The sequence below is a fragment of the Chenopodium album genome, chromosome 11 (assembly GCF_948465745.1).
Source record: "Chenopodium album chromosome 11, dcCheAlbu1.1, whole genome shotgun sequence".
Lineage (NCBI taxonomy): Eukaryota > Viridiplantae > Streptophyta > Magnoliopsida > Caryophyllales > Amaranthaceae > Chenopodium > Chenopodium album.
Window position 1 is genome coordinate 16,666,729 of NC_137844.1, and position 12,654 is coordinate 16,679,382.

At 38.2% G+C, this 12,654-nt stretch overlaps 1 pseudogene; it reads right to left on the minus strand.

Annotated features, from left to right (window-relative positions):
- Positions 1-510: 510 nt before the first annotated feature.
- On the minus strand, positions 511-608 carry LOC145569692 (small nucleolar RNA R71; annotated as a pseudogene).
- Positions 609-12,654: the final 12,046 nt, after the last annotated feature.

Genomic DNA, 12,654 nt, shown 5'->3' on the forward strand with positions numbered 1-12,654 from the left:
GCCATTTGATCCGAAATTTAGAGGACTATAACAAGGATAAGGGTTACTAATCGTTCCCCAAGCTCAAGTCCCTCAAGAGAGGAAATTCATCAAGATGAAGAAGAAGAACGAGAAAGCATGGGTGCTAATCCGAGAGTAGCATTGAAGGATTTGGGAACTCCGGGAGCCTATAGGTTTGAAAGCGGAATTGCTCCTCCCACGACACCGACAAATGACTTTGAGATGAGACCGACGATGATTACTTTGCTAGAGAGGCGTCAATTTAGTGGAACCAAGCATGAGAGTCCCCTCAACCATCTTAAGGAGTTTGAGAAGTATTACAAAACCATCAAGGTGAATGCGGTTACTCAAGAGTTTATTCGACTTAAACTTTTCCCTTTCTCTCTTATTGGACGTGCTCTAGAGTGGTTGGACAAAGTGGTGAAGCCAAACTCGTTGAGAACCTGGGATGAAGTGACTAAGGAGTTTCTATCGCAGTTCTATCCACAAAAGAAGACGGCCGAAGCAAGAGCTCTCATTAAAAGCTTCAAGCAAAAGCCAAATGAAAGTCTCTATGAGGCATGGGAAAGGTATAAGGAATACCAAAGAAAGTGGCCACACCATGGGATTCCCACCTATCAAATCATCCAAATCTTCTATGGAGGTCTAAGCTCCCAAGGAAAGTCTTGCTTAGATGCCGGTGATGAAGGCCCTATCTTGAACAAAACGGAGGATGAAGTGGTGGACTTAATTGAAGATGTGGTAAGGTATCACATGGATTGGCAAGAAGGCGTGAGAGAGTCGACAAGCAAAAGTGGTTCTACGGTGTATTCAATCGACCATCTCAACGCCATCAACAATTTGTCCTCACAAATCTCAAACTTGGGAAAGGAGATGACCTCAATTAAGGCAAAGCTTAAGAGTGCTTATTCACAAGCATCAATTCTTCCCTCCCACAATAATGGGAGAGGTACATCTTCTAACTCTACTCCTCCTTCTACTTCAAATAATATGCCAAATGGATGTGTGTTTTGTAATGTATGTGGGTCATATGACTATGATGCTTCTAATTGCCCACATGAATTTGATAATTGTGATGATGTTGATAATAATGATTGTGAACAAGTGAATTTTGTTTTAAATAACAACAATGGATAACGATTTGATGGACCAAGGAACTTTGGGAATAGAAATTCTCACCAACAAGGGAACTTTTATAATTATAACCAAAATGGTGGTTATAGGAACCAAGGAAATCAAAATTTCTGAGGTAGCTATAATAATCAAGGCTATAATAATCAAAGTTAAGGTCAAGGGTATGGAAACCAAAGCCAAAACTAAGGCTATGGTAACCATCACCAAAACAATGGCCAAAATCAAAACTGGGGTAATTTGAGCAACCAAAACCAGGGAAATTTTCAAAACAACAATCAAAGGGGACCCCCACCCGGATTTGCTCCAAGAACTTAAGGTAATGGTGAGAATTTCTACGCTCAACCTTCATCTTCTAGAACTACCTTGGAAGAAATCATCGATAACCAAACTAAGATTTTAAACACTTACTTGTCGGTAAGTGACAAAAAGTTCAATGAGATGATGACACACAACAAGATGCTTGAAACATAAATCACCCAATTAGCAAACACCTTGAAAGACAGTGTAAATGCTATCCCTTCTTCTTTACCCTCACAAGGAGTTGATCCTAAGAAACCCGTGTATTCTATTACCATAAGGAGAAGTAAAGTGCTTGAAGAGAGAGTTTCTAGGAAGAGTGAGGAAGGTAAGTGATTCAAGTGAGGAGAAAGAGCTTGATGTGTCAAAGAAGGTGAGGAAAGAAGCCCAAGAGGAAGAGAATAATTATGAAAAAGTGCATGAGGATGTGATCAAACCTAAACTTCCATATCCCCAAAAGTTTTTGAGAAACAAAATTGATGAACAATTTGGGAGAGTTCTTGATATTCTTAGGGAAGTTCATCTTTCAATCCCTTTCATCGAAGCCATGACACAAATTCCAAGGTATTCTTAGTTCTTTAAGGAAATCTTGAGTGGCAAGAGAGAGTGCAATGAGATTGACTCGGTAAAGGTTGGGGAGTGTTGTAGTGCTTCGATTCACAATGATTTACCTAAGAAAATGAAAGATCCGGGTAATTTTTCTATCCCTTGCAAAATTAATGGAAAATTGTTTCAAAATTCTCTTTGAGATCTTGGTGCTAGTGTGAGCATCATGCCTTATTCGGTCTTTAGGAAGCTTAAGCTAGGTGAGCTTCTTCCAACCAACATGACCTTATAATTGGCTAATCGATTTATTAAGTTCCCAAAGGGAAGAGTTGAGGATGTCCCCTTCAAGATAGGTGAGTTTACAATTCCGTTGACTTTATTGTGCTTGAGATAGTGGAAGATGACAACATACCTATCATCTTAGCTGTAGACACCTATTTTTGGCCTCTTGTCCCAATAGGAAGTGCGATGATGTTACAAAAATCCGTTCTTCATGCTAGATCAAAGTTGAAGTATTTATGCACTATGAAATGCATTATGAAGTAAGGTAAAACCCATATTTAAGACCAAGTTATCTTAGAGCCTTGTCTGATTACTAATTAGGCCTAAAACGTGCTCATACAGGTTAAACTTGATTAATAACGAACCCAAATGCGTCAAATGCAATGATTGGATCCAATAGATCTTACATTGTTAAAAACCGAGCCAATTAGATAAACCAACAATAAAATTTCTATACAAGGCCAATACAGATGGATAGCCCTTTTAAAGAGATTTCCAACGGTATATTATAAGCCCAATTCCGAGATCAAACGAAGAAGTTATGATCAAAACACTAAATCGGGCCCTAAAACTGACACCGTTGCACTCTAACAGCCATATCTTTTTATCTATAACATATTTTTAACCTAATTATAATGGAATTGGAAAGTAGAAATTCAGATATTTCCAATGAAATCTTACACACCTTAATCCGACTTTGCAATCAAAAGTTATGGAAGTTTTAAAAACGCGTTTTCGTATAAGGCAAACCGCACCACGCGCAATTGTCAGAGTTGCGCGCGCCTACCGAGCGCAAGTCAAAGAGTTGCGCTGGGCATACCAGCACGACTCTAAGAATTGCGCGCGCCACCTGAAGACGCGGCTCTAAAACCCTAAACCTAGATTTCTACGCTTATAAATAGGGGTCTTCGTTCAACCCTAAAGGGGACGAAAAAAATCAGAATTCTAACCCTAGCATTCTCAAAACCCTAATCTCTCAAGTTCTCTTACTATCATACTACTTTTCTTCTCCCTTCCCAAATACTTTCCAACCCGAATTGAATCCATTGGAATCCATTGGAATCCTTGGAGGTACGAAGAAGAAAGAAAGTCCATAAACGCGTTAAACGGAGATTTAACATAAAAGAAGAACGGTTAGTTTCCTGAGCACTTAGATAAATCACTTTTCTATCATTGTTTAAATAACATTAATTGAATAAATAGTGTTGTTTGATCACTTTAAACAAACTTTTAATTAATTTAATTCACATAGTATTCTTATTTTAATCAAGACTAGAATTTGAATAATTAATTGATTGTTTTATCACCTAAGTCAAGGCAAACATTGTTTATTTCTTTTCACAAATTTGAATAACAAAAGAATAACAACTTTTGCAATATAATTCCTACGTGATTAATGCTTATAAATAAAATCAACTAACTTAGTTTTTAGGAGCCACGTTGCATATATTGTTTGGTGATGAAATTGTGAAAAAGGAAGAGCTAGTAGAGGCCGCACTAGGGCAAAAGGAACGTTATTTTAGTACCCTTGCTCCCGAACTCATTTCTGGTACACGTAGACCAATTTGGGCATGGGTACACTTACGATTCATGCTAAACATCCCTTGAACTCTACTTGGGAGAAAGGTATGAATGAGGTTTATGAGTTTTCCTAAAACTCATTGGCGACTCTTAATTGTTTCTTACAAAAAAGCATAATGATAGGATTAATTCTAATTCAAGGTCCCCCAAACCGTCAGGAATTCAAATCCTAATACACCCTAACAAGTGTAAAGTCCTAGGCTTTTAAAGGGCCATGGGCATTTAAGGAGAAGGATCCCCTACGATGGGCACACCCTCCTTACATTAGGGAGACCATTCTAGCTACTTCGGCAGCTTTGATTGTGTAGGGTTTCGATGAGTCTAACTCACCGCGGAACAAAACCCGACCCGTTCACAACTAATATAACTAAATGACATAAATAAAAAGAAAGAAAGAAAAGACGATCTTACCCTTGTCGCGTGCTTCGCTCACACCCGGAGCTCTTACTTCAAAGACAAGTCTTGCAAGTACAAAGACCTCCTACGGTATCCACCTGCAACTCAACCCGACCGGTCTCTTACTCGGAGTTTAGCCGAGTTGGACCAAAACACTATCCGAGTAATTAATGAACTTAAAGATTTTCTCTCAAGTGGAGATGCCTTTTTGAGTTCTTACTCAAGTGACTTTCTTCGATTCCCAAGGTGGGTATTTATAGAGAATGTCATGTAAGAATTCCATTCTCCCATCAATGTGGGAGAGTTGGTAAAATCAATTTTCTAATTTTATTTTTAAATAAAAAATAAAAGAAAACATCAAACAAGTAATTAATCAACAAGTGGCAATCATAGAAGGAGAGGTTAGGTGAAGACCACAAGGGGAGGGGACCATTGCCTTCCTCCCCAAGCTTTCCTAACCACCACTCACTAGCCACATGCGCCAATCGGGTTATGCCACGTGGCGCGCTCAGCCTTGGGTGCTAAGGCAGCCTAGTTGGCGCCTAGGCCCTTGGCTGGGCTGCTCGCATGGGCTGCTTGCTCTCGTGCCATAGCTGCTGCTGTTATGCGCGCATTGCTAGCACCCTAGCTCTGTTAGCTTACTATTGCTGTTGTGCGCATGCTAGCACTGCTTGCTAACCATGCGCTAGCAACGATGCTAGTAGTGGTGCGCTAGCATGCCGCACCACGCACCAGCCAGCTTAGGCTCGGTGCAATGCGCATGCTAGCTACCATTTTATCCCAAGTGCCCCTAGCATGCGGTTTGCCCGGGGCATTCCGATGCGAGGGGTATTTGGGTAATTGTTGATCAATTATTGATTTTATCGTCTCGTCTTTTATTAATTCGACTCGACTTGCGACGCTCGGTCTCGACGCTCCTAGCACGATTTTCCGACGTCTAAGTTCATATTACTCGAGCGACTCATTAATTCCTTCCGGATTAATTCGTCGTGTCGGATTGTTAGTTGCTTGGGTGTGACCCGAAGGGTTCAGTAAAGAGTAAGCTGTAATATTAGTTATGGATTAATATTACTAATCGGAAGCGGCCTCCAACTAGGCATTCTGATCACTTGACCTTACTGAATAATTAGCTTTCTAATAATTATGAACCCTCTATCGGAATAATACACTTGGTCGAAGGACACCATTCCTATCAATCTCCCACTTGTTCTTCCGGACAAGTGCGGTTTGTGTGTATAGCCTATTTCCTATGTCATTTAATGTCTCTTCATGAACTATAAGGTAAGATTATTCATCATCCTTATTACGTCCTGAAGTGTTTCTCGAAATCCGAGATCGACTGTCAATAAGCAGATGATTTATGAAAAATCCATCTGAGCACGGCCATGCATTTTACAGTCTCGCTCTTCAAGAGGCCTTGTAAACAACGAAGACATGTCCCTATTGTTAGTAGGCGGACATTCCCAATCTTTTACTGTTAGCTTCTCTTACTAAGAGGACCTAGTTGTTCGAGTGTTGCTGTTATAATCTCCATGTACGGTAAACATTTGACTAACATCAACATGGACTAGTACAAAAACAAGAGAACTCACAATTCTCATGGTCGAGGAAGGAGGTTCTAATAGCCATAATGAGAAGTATACTTATGACTATTTTTAAATCTCTTAAAGTATTCTCATAGGTCGATCCAATATGGTTCCAAACCAATACCTGTGCAAATGATTTATGACAGTTATATCATTGTAGCACAAGAAACGGTGCTATAAATTAAACTACACACTAATCTCAAGTGGTCATTAATCGTCCTTCATTTAAATGACCTTAATTAGGGATAATTTTTGATTATAATATTCAATGTTCACTTAATAGGTGTTTCTTTATCCAAGACTGGCCTTGATACCCTATTTTGAATATTCTCAAAATTGAATGGACTTTATATTTAATTCTAAACCATAATTAAATAGAAACGGAGTGATAAAATTGCATGAAATTAAATTACTCCAAAACTTGAATGGTTCATCATAGTTTCTTACATTAAAATGTTCAAAATTAATTAAAACACTAAACAGGGAAATCAAAGCCAATCTCCAACGTGCCTGATTCCCATTGCCTCAACGTGGTTGTTGTGCTTCACTTGAGGGAGAGGCTTAGTAAGTTGATCGGCTACATTGTCGTCCACTCTAACTTTATAAATTATGATTTCACCCTCTGACTTCCATTTCCTTATCAAGTGAAATCTTCGCTTGACATGTTTGACCTTCTGATGTTCCCTTAGCTCTCTGGCCTGAGCAATAGCTCTATTGTTGTCACAATAGAGGGAGAGGTTTTTGATTGGTTATTGAGGAGTGCTCATCGATGTTACCTTCCCAACCCCTCCTTGACTTCCCTCCACCGGCATGTCTCGAATGTTTGGTTTGTTCCTCAAAGCAACCGTATCCCCGGTGAAGATGAAGACATGCAAGATGTCCTCAATGAAGAGCAAAAAATCCAACAAAATCAACGTCAACATCGACGTCAACAACAACAAGAACAAAAGCAAGAAGTGCCTTAACCTCTACTTCAACAACATCAAATCTCTGACTCCGACATGGAAGCTTTAAGTGCCCAAATGGCGGGCATACAAATTTGAATGGAGGGGATGTATGATCAAGACTTTGAGGCGATCTACAACCAAATGAGAGGCATCTCTAAATTGCAACAAGGTATGTTTCTCCAACAACAACAACACTATGATGCGAGTGTTAACCGTGGGGAGATCACCCCTGCGGTTAACTACTCGTATTTCCCTCCTCAAATCGGTCCTGTACCATCTTGGGGAGATGATGGGAGGGCTACCTACCAATATTGTCAAGGACCTCAAGGGTCCAACACCGAGACTCGCACCTTTCTGGATGAGCACGGTAACTATGATTACCGTGTGCCCGGTGGGAGCGACTATAGGGGTGATCCTAACTACCCCTATGTCAATCCCATCCTTCCGTTGCCACTAGAGTTGCCCGGTCAATACACTCCCTTGGCCCCTTGGGAACAAGATAATTTTAGGGGTCACTATGGTTGGCCACCCGGTTACACCGGGGGATGTGATCCTTATAGTCCCCCATCAAGGTTCTCCTATTATAGAGAGGATAATGGTGATGGTGCCAAGCCTAGTGGTAACTAGTTCCCCCTCTTTGTGTTTTTAACTCCATTCCTTTTATTATGTGATCTTTTGTTTTGTGTTGATGGGATGTTGAGATGTATTTTTGTCTAGCTTGGGGGCACACTAGCCTTATGGAAGGGTCTCGGTGGCCAATTTTGTTGTTGTTGGATGTTCTTTATTTTTCATGCCTTTATGATTTATGATTGCTTGTCTTGGTCTATGATTGATGTTGTTGAGTGTTGTTGCTTTCCATGATTATATCATGTTTTTCTTGTTGAGAATCTTTTGATGTTGATTTTGATGATGATTGCTCTTTAATGACGAGTTGATGATTTTGCTCTCTTGAATTCAAATCCCTTTGATCCAAATGATTATAGCTTAGGTGTATAGTTTATTTTCCTATTTTTAGTGTATAGTTGATTTTGATATTTTGATTGTTTGTTTTGATTTTGATTTTGTATATTAGTTTGATTTTGTTACTTTGTCTTTCTATTTTTGATTTTGCTCTTCTTATTATTTTGTTTTGAAGTTACTAACCGTTTTCTTTGTATATAGTTCCATTTTTTCTCTTTTTCACTCTCACTTGGTTTTGACAATTCATGCTAATTCTTGATTAGAGCTTCATGGAGTGATATTTCTTTTACCCCACTTTTCTTAGCTTAGCTTGGATAACCCGGTGAGATCTTTCTTATTTCTCTCTTTTCTTTCTTTTCTTTCATTGTTTGCAATAAATAGGATTAGTTTAGGAAGAGTTGAACGGTTCGAGGATGTTTGCTTTGTAACACCATAGGTGTTTGGGGTCATTGGGGATGTTGTCGAATGACCACTTGTATTACGATTGGGATTTATATGACATGCATGCATCTTTGCACTTTTCTTTATCTTTTCCTTTCTTTTCCTTTTCTTCTCTTTACTATTTTCCTTTTTCTTTTCATTCTTTTCAAAATGCAAAAATACAAAAATATGATTTTGAGGCTTTCTTTTCGTTTTCTTTTCATGTTATGCTTATGTTTTGGACATAATATCATCCGAACTTTTGCTTTTGAATGAGTGGTTTCCTATGTGGTGTCGGTGTGCATGGTTTGAGAGTATCTTTGGTTGATTATAGGATAGAGTATGCTAAGGTAGTGTCTTTAGAACTTTTAAGCTGGAATCTAATTGTTTGTGGAAAGTTGGAGTTGCTCCCTTTGGTGGATTTGAAACTTAAAGTGAGTTATTGCTACAACCATATGAGGTTTCATTCTTTTCAAGCCTTCTACATATTTGGCATGAATGACACTTGGATCCTTGACTATTGTATGCTTTATCTAGAACTTGACTCTTATCTCCCGAGATCGCGACCGAGCCATTTAGGAAGGTCAAAGGCATCTCTTTAGGGTGGTGATTTTTCCTTTTCTAGGATAGTTTTCTTTTCTTTATTTTGGGTTTTCATTTGCCTACTTGCTAACCATTTGAGCCATATACCTTCTTTTCAAGCCATATATTTAGATTTTGAGCCTTTTGTTTCATTCTTGATTCCATTCTTGGTTTTTGTGAAGCAATTGATCATTATTGTTGGAGTTTATGGTGGATGGGTTTGAGTATTGGTTCTTATAATGTAAGCAAGTTTGTGTTGTAAATATCTTGTGAATAAAAGGAAAATCCCAAGTTGAAAAAGCCGTCCATAGTTAAATGAGGCAAGAACAATACAATAAAGTGAAAAATTAAAAAAATGAAAAAAATGAGATAAAGCAAAGCAAATTCAAAAGCTTTGGCAAAAGTGAAAAAATGTGAAAAATGGAAAAGTTCAAAAATATTTTGATGTAAGTATTTTCTCCCTATGTTAAGAATAGAGGACAATGCTTCTTTTAGCTTGGGGGGAAGTGGTCTTACGCTTTTTGTATATATGTTTGTGATTTTGGCTTTGAATAAGCTTGGCGGTGTTGGTGTTTTTGTTTGGTGATTGCTTGATTATGGTGTTGAGGAATGATCACCCTTTGCTTCCCAATTTAGGTATACCACCAAATTTTAAATTTTATCCTACCTTCACCTTTTTTGCCCTTACATTACAACTCTTCTCAAGACCTTTTGACCTTTGTGGTTGAGTCACAAGTCGGTGGAGGGAGATGTGAGTCAAGCCTATGGAGCGGTGTGCATTAGTCAAGATGTCGAGTATCCCTAAATCTCTTTCTTTTTCGGTTCCTTCGAGGAATCATTGATATGCTCACTAGAGGTGGAATTGAAACTAGTTGGGAGAACGTGGTAAGATTGTTTGAGATGAAGGTGAATTGTGTTTATTAGTTCTATATGCTTAGCATATCCTATGTTTCAATCAACCTTAGATATCTTGGAACGTGCATACCCTTATTGTATAGAAAGTTGTTTATTCACTTGCATTTGATCATTTGTAAAAGTCCATTTCAAAAGCTAGTTGTTTGAATTTTTGATTGTACTTTCTTTTATTGATTTGCCTCATTTTTACCTTCAAGAGTTATGGGTCAAACTCTTTGGATACCCTTACGAGACCTCACTCGTCCTCATTGGTGACTTTGGGGTTTCAAGGGCTTGTTGTAGCTAAAAACAACCGTGATTCCTACGAAAGTGAGTTTTAGAGTACATTCTTATCTTTTTCTTTCCTTTTCTTGGTTTGAATACATTTTTAATCCTATTCTTCTCACTTTTGTTTTGCTCAAGGACGAACAAAAGTCTAACTTGGGGGACTTTGATGAGTGTCATTTATGGAACTCATTTAGCCTCTTTTAGGATGAATTTTGATTGATTTTATATCTCTTTTTCTTTAGTTTTAATTGATATTTCTCTATTTTGTATTTTCCTTAGTTGTTTTCCCATTTTCTTGAATTTCTTAGTTTATTTTGTCTTTTCTCCTTTACTTGTTTGCTTCTCTTTGATTTCAGGAGATTGGTGATGTTCAAGAAGCTCGATGGCATTTTCTCGGGGTTTACAAAGCTCAAGATGCAAGCCGATTTCTCCCCTTGAAGCTCAAATGTGAAGGAGTGCAAAAGCCAAGTCTACAAGGTCGCGCTCACATGCTGCGTGGGCATCAAAATCGGTGTTGAACCCACCGTGAAGATCTTTAGAGACCGCCTCCCCCAACATGTATCAAGTGGAGTGCATGGGAGATTCAACGACCGCATGAGGAGGCCTTACCCTGCTCCCAGGTGTGGGCGCACACGAAGGTGGCACGGGCGCCCAGCGTTGTGGCGCGACTACGCAGGAGAGAGGAGCAGCCGCACAACCTGCTTTCCCCTGTTCCGTACCCGTTTCTCTGCGGCCGCGCATTGAGAGGAAAGGCCGCGCCTTTTAGGGTTCTTTTTAGACGTCTAACAAACTTCTACTTGGTTAGTTTTACTATGTATAGAATTTCTGGAATTCTAGAGAGAGAATGACTTGAGAATCAATAGAGAGTAGACATTTATTAGATTTTTTATTGGAATTTTACAGAGAGAAGCTTAAGATTTGGGAAACTTTGTTCTTAGATTTAGAGAGAGAAACTTGCTAATTGATGATTGCTACATTTTGATCTTCATACACTTTTATATTGATCAAAGTTTTGTAAGAATTCTTTCCTCTTTAATGTAATTTTATGTTTGATTCTTGATATATTGTTTAATTTCTATAGTTTGTTTGATTTGATTGTTGATATTTGGATTGTAATGTTGATGATGAAATTGATGATTAGTTTTGTTATGCTTTTCAATTTTACAATGTGTAGTGAGTAGTTCCTTTGCTAGGGAAGTGGTGAAGCATGTATGAATGCTAGGCTATAGCTAATTTGGGGGTTTTGATTGATTTGATTATGTGATTAAATTGGTTGATGAAATTTGTGCATGTGCTTAATTTAAAGAGGAGTAGCTAACCTTGATTATCAAGCTAGATTGCGTAGTAGTTTTCAATGACACGAAAAATTGATTTGGAAGCTATTATTATCGATTGATCTTGTTTTGCGATTTTTCTTTGAAGTCATTTGTAGAGACATCTAGCTTGACCCTAGGAAATAGCTCTTTGAGTGATTTTGATTACAAATATCGTTTTCCCTCCCATTGCTTGATTGATCGAATTCCCGACAAATTAGTAAGTTTATCGTGAGTGCATGTGGATCCTAAATCCCTAGTTCTTTGATATTGAATTCTATTTCTTAGTTTTGCTTGAGTTGATTTGCTAGCTTAGACCAACCCTATTGTTCAAGATTTCGGAATAGCTTAACTAGAGAGTTTAGCTTATACCGCATTCCCTTGGGTTCGACCCGGACTTACCCCTATACGTAGGGTTGGGTTTGGTTATAAATTTGGTTTTGACCGGGGATACTTAGAAATCAACGACCTAGGTTTCACCCACGTCAGCAATTAAAGGATTGTATCCACAAGGGCGTACACCAAGAATGTGAAACGGTTATAAGCTAGTTCTCTCACAAGTTAGGGTTTTGATTAACTAACTAATTAAAAACTAAGTTACGCTAAGGAAAACAGAATTCAACACCAATCAAACCAAAAAGTCAATAAGATAGATAAAACATAAACATGTATGGGTAATGAAATGGGAGCTTAAAATTACCCTCTTTCGAAGCCACAACACTTAGCATTTCTTAAACCAAACTCAACTAAAAAAATACGCCGACTAAGTCTCAATGATAGGAAGTGGAGTAATAACTCAAATTTGTCTTTTCATCATTCTGAGATAGCATGAAGCAAAATAATCATTATTTCTCACCTAATTATCGCAACTAAGATTACCACATCATCTAAATGAAGAATCATAATCAAGTTAGGAATTTGACCTATTCACACAAGATGAGAAGACTCACAACTAAACTTCATTGTTCAATGCAAGCATAAGAAGTGAAACATGAGCAGTAAGTGGCCTTCAAATACACATGCAAATGTATACAATAAACTCTTGAACTAACAATCCATCATCAACCCAAATGAACATGCAAGCATCCAAAATCATTTAACCCATGGCTTGGTTGGGTTTTCACTTAACACTTGGCTAATAGATTACTCACACATCAAGGGCGGACCACTAGTGGGGCTTCACAGGGCTTGGCCCCTGAAAGCTTTTGGGAAAAAAAAATTTAAGAGCGATTTACAATAAAAAAAAAAACAATCAAAACAAATTGATTGCTTATATTTTTAGAATAGGCGGCTAGAAAGTAAGAAACTAAGAAAAAAAGAAAAGTTTCCTATAAAAAAGAAAAGGGAAAAAAATAATAATTAAATATTCTTCAATTCCCTAAAAAGTATTTGACAAACCCAAACCTTTTCCCTTCCCTCTATTACGTA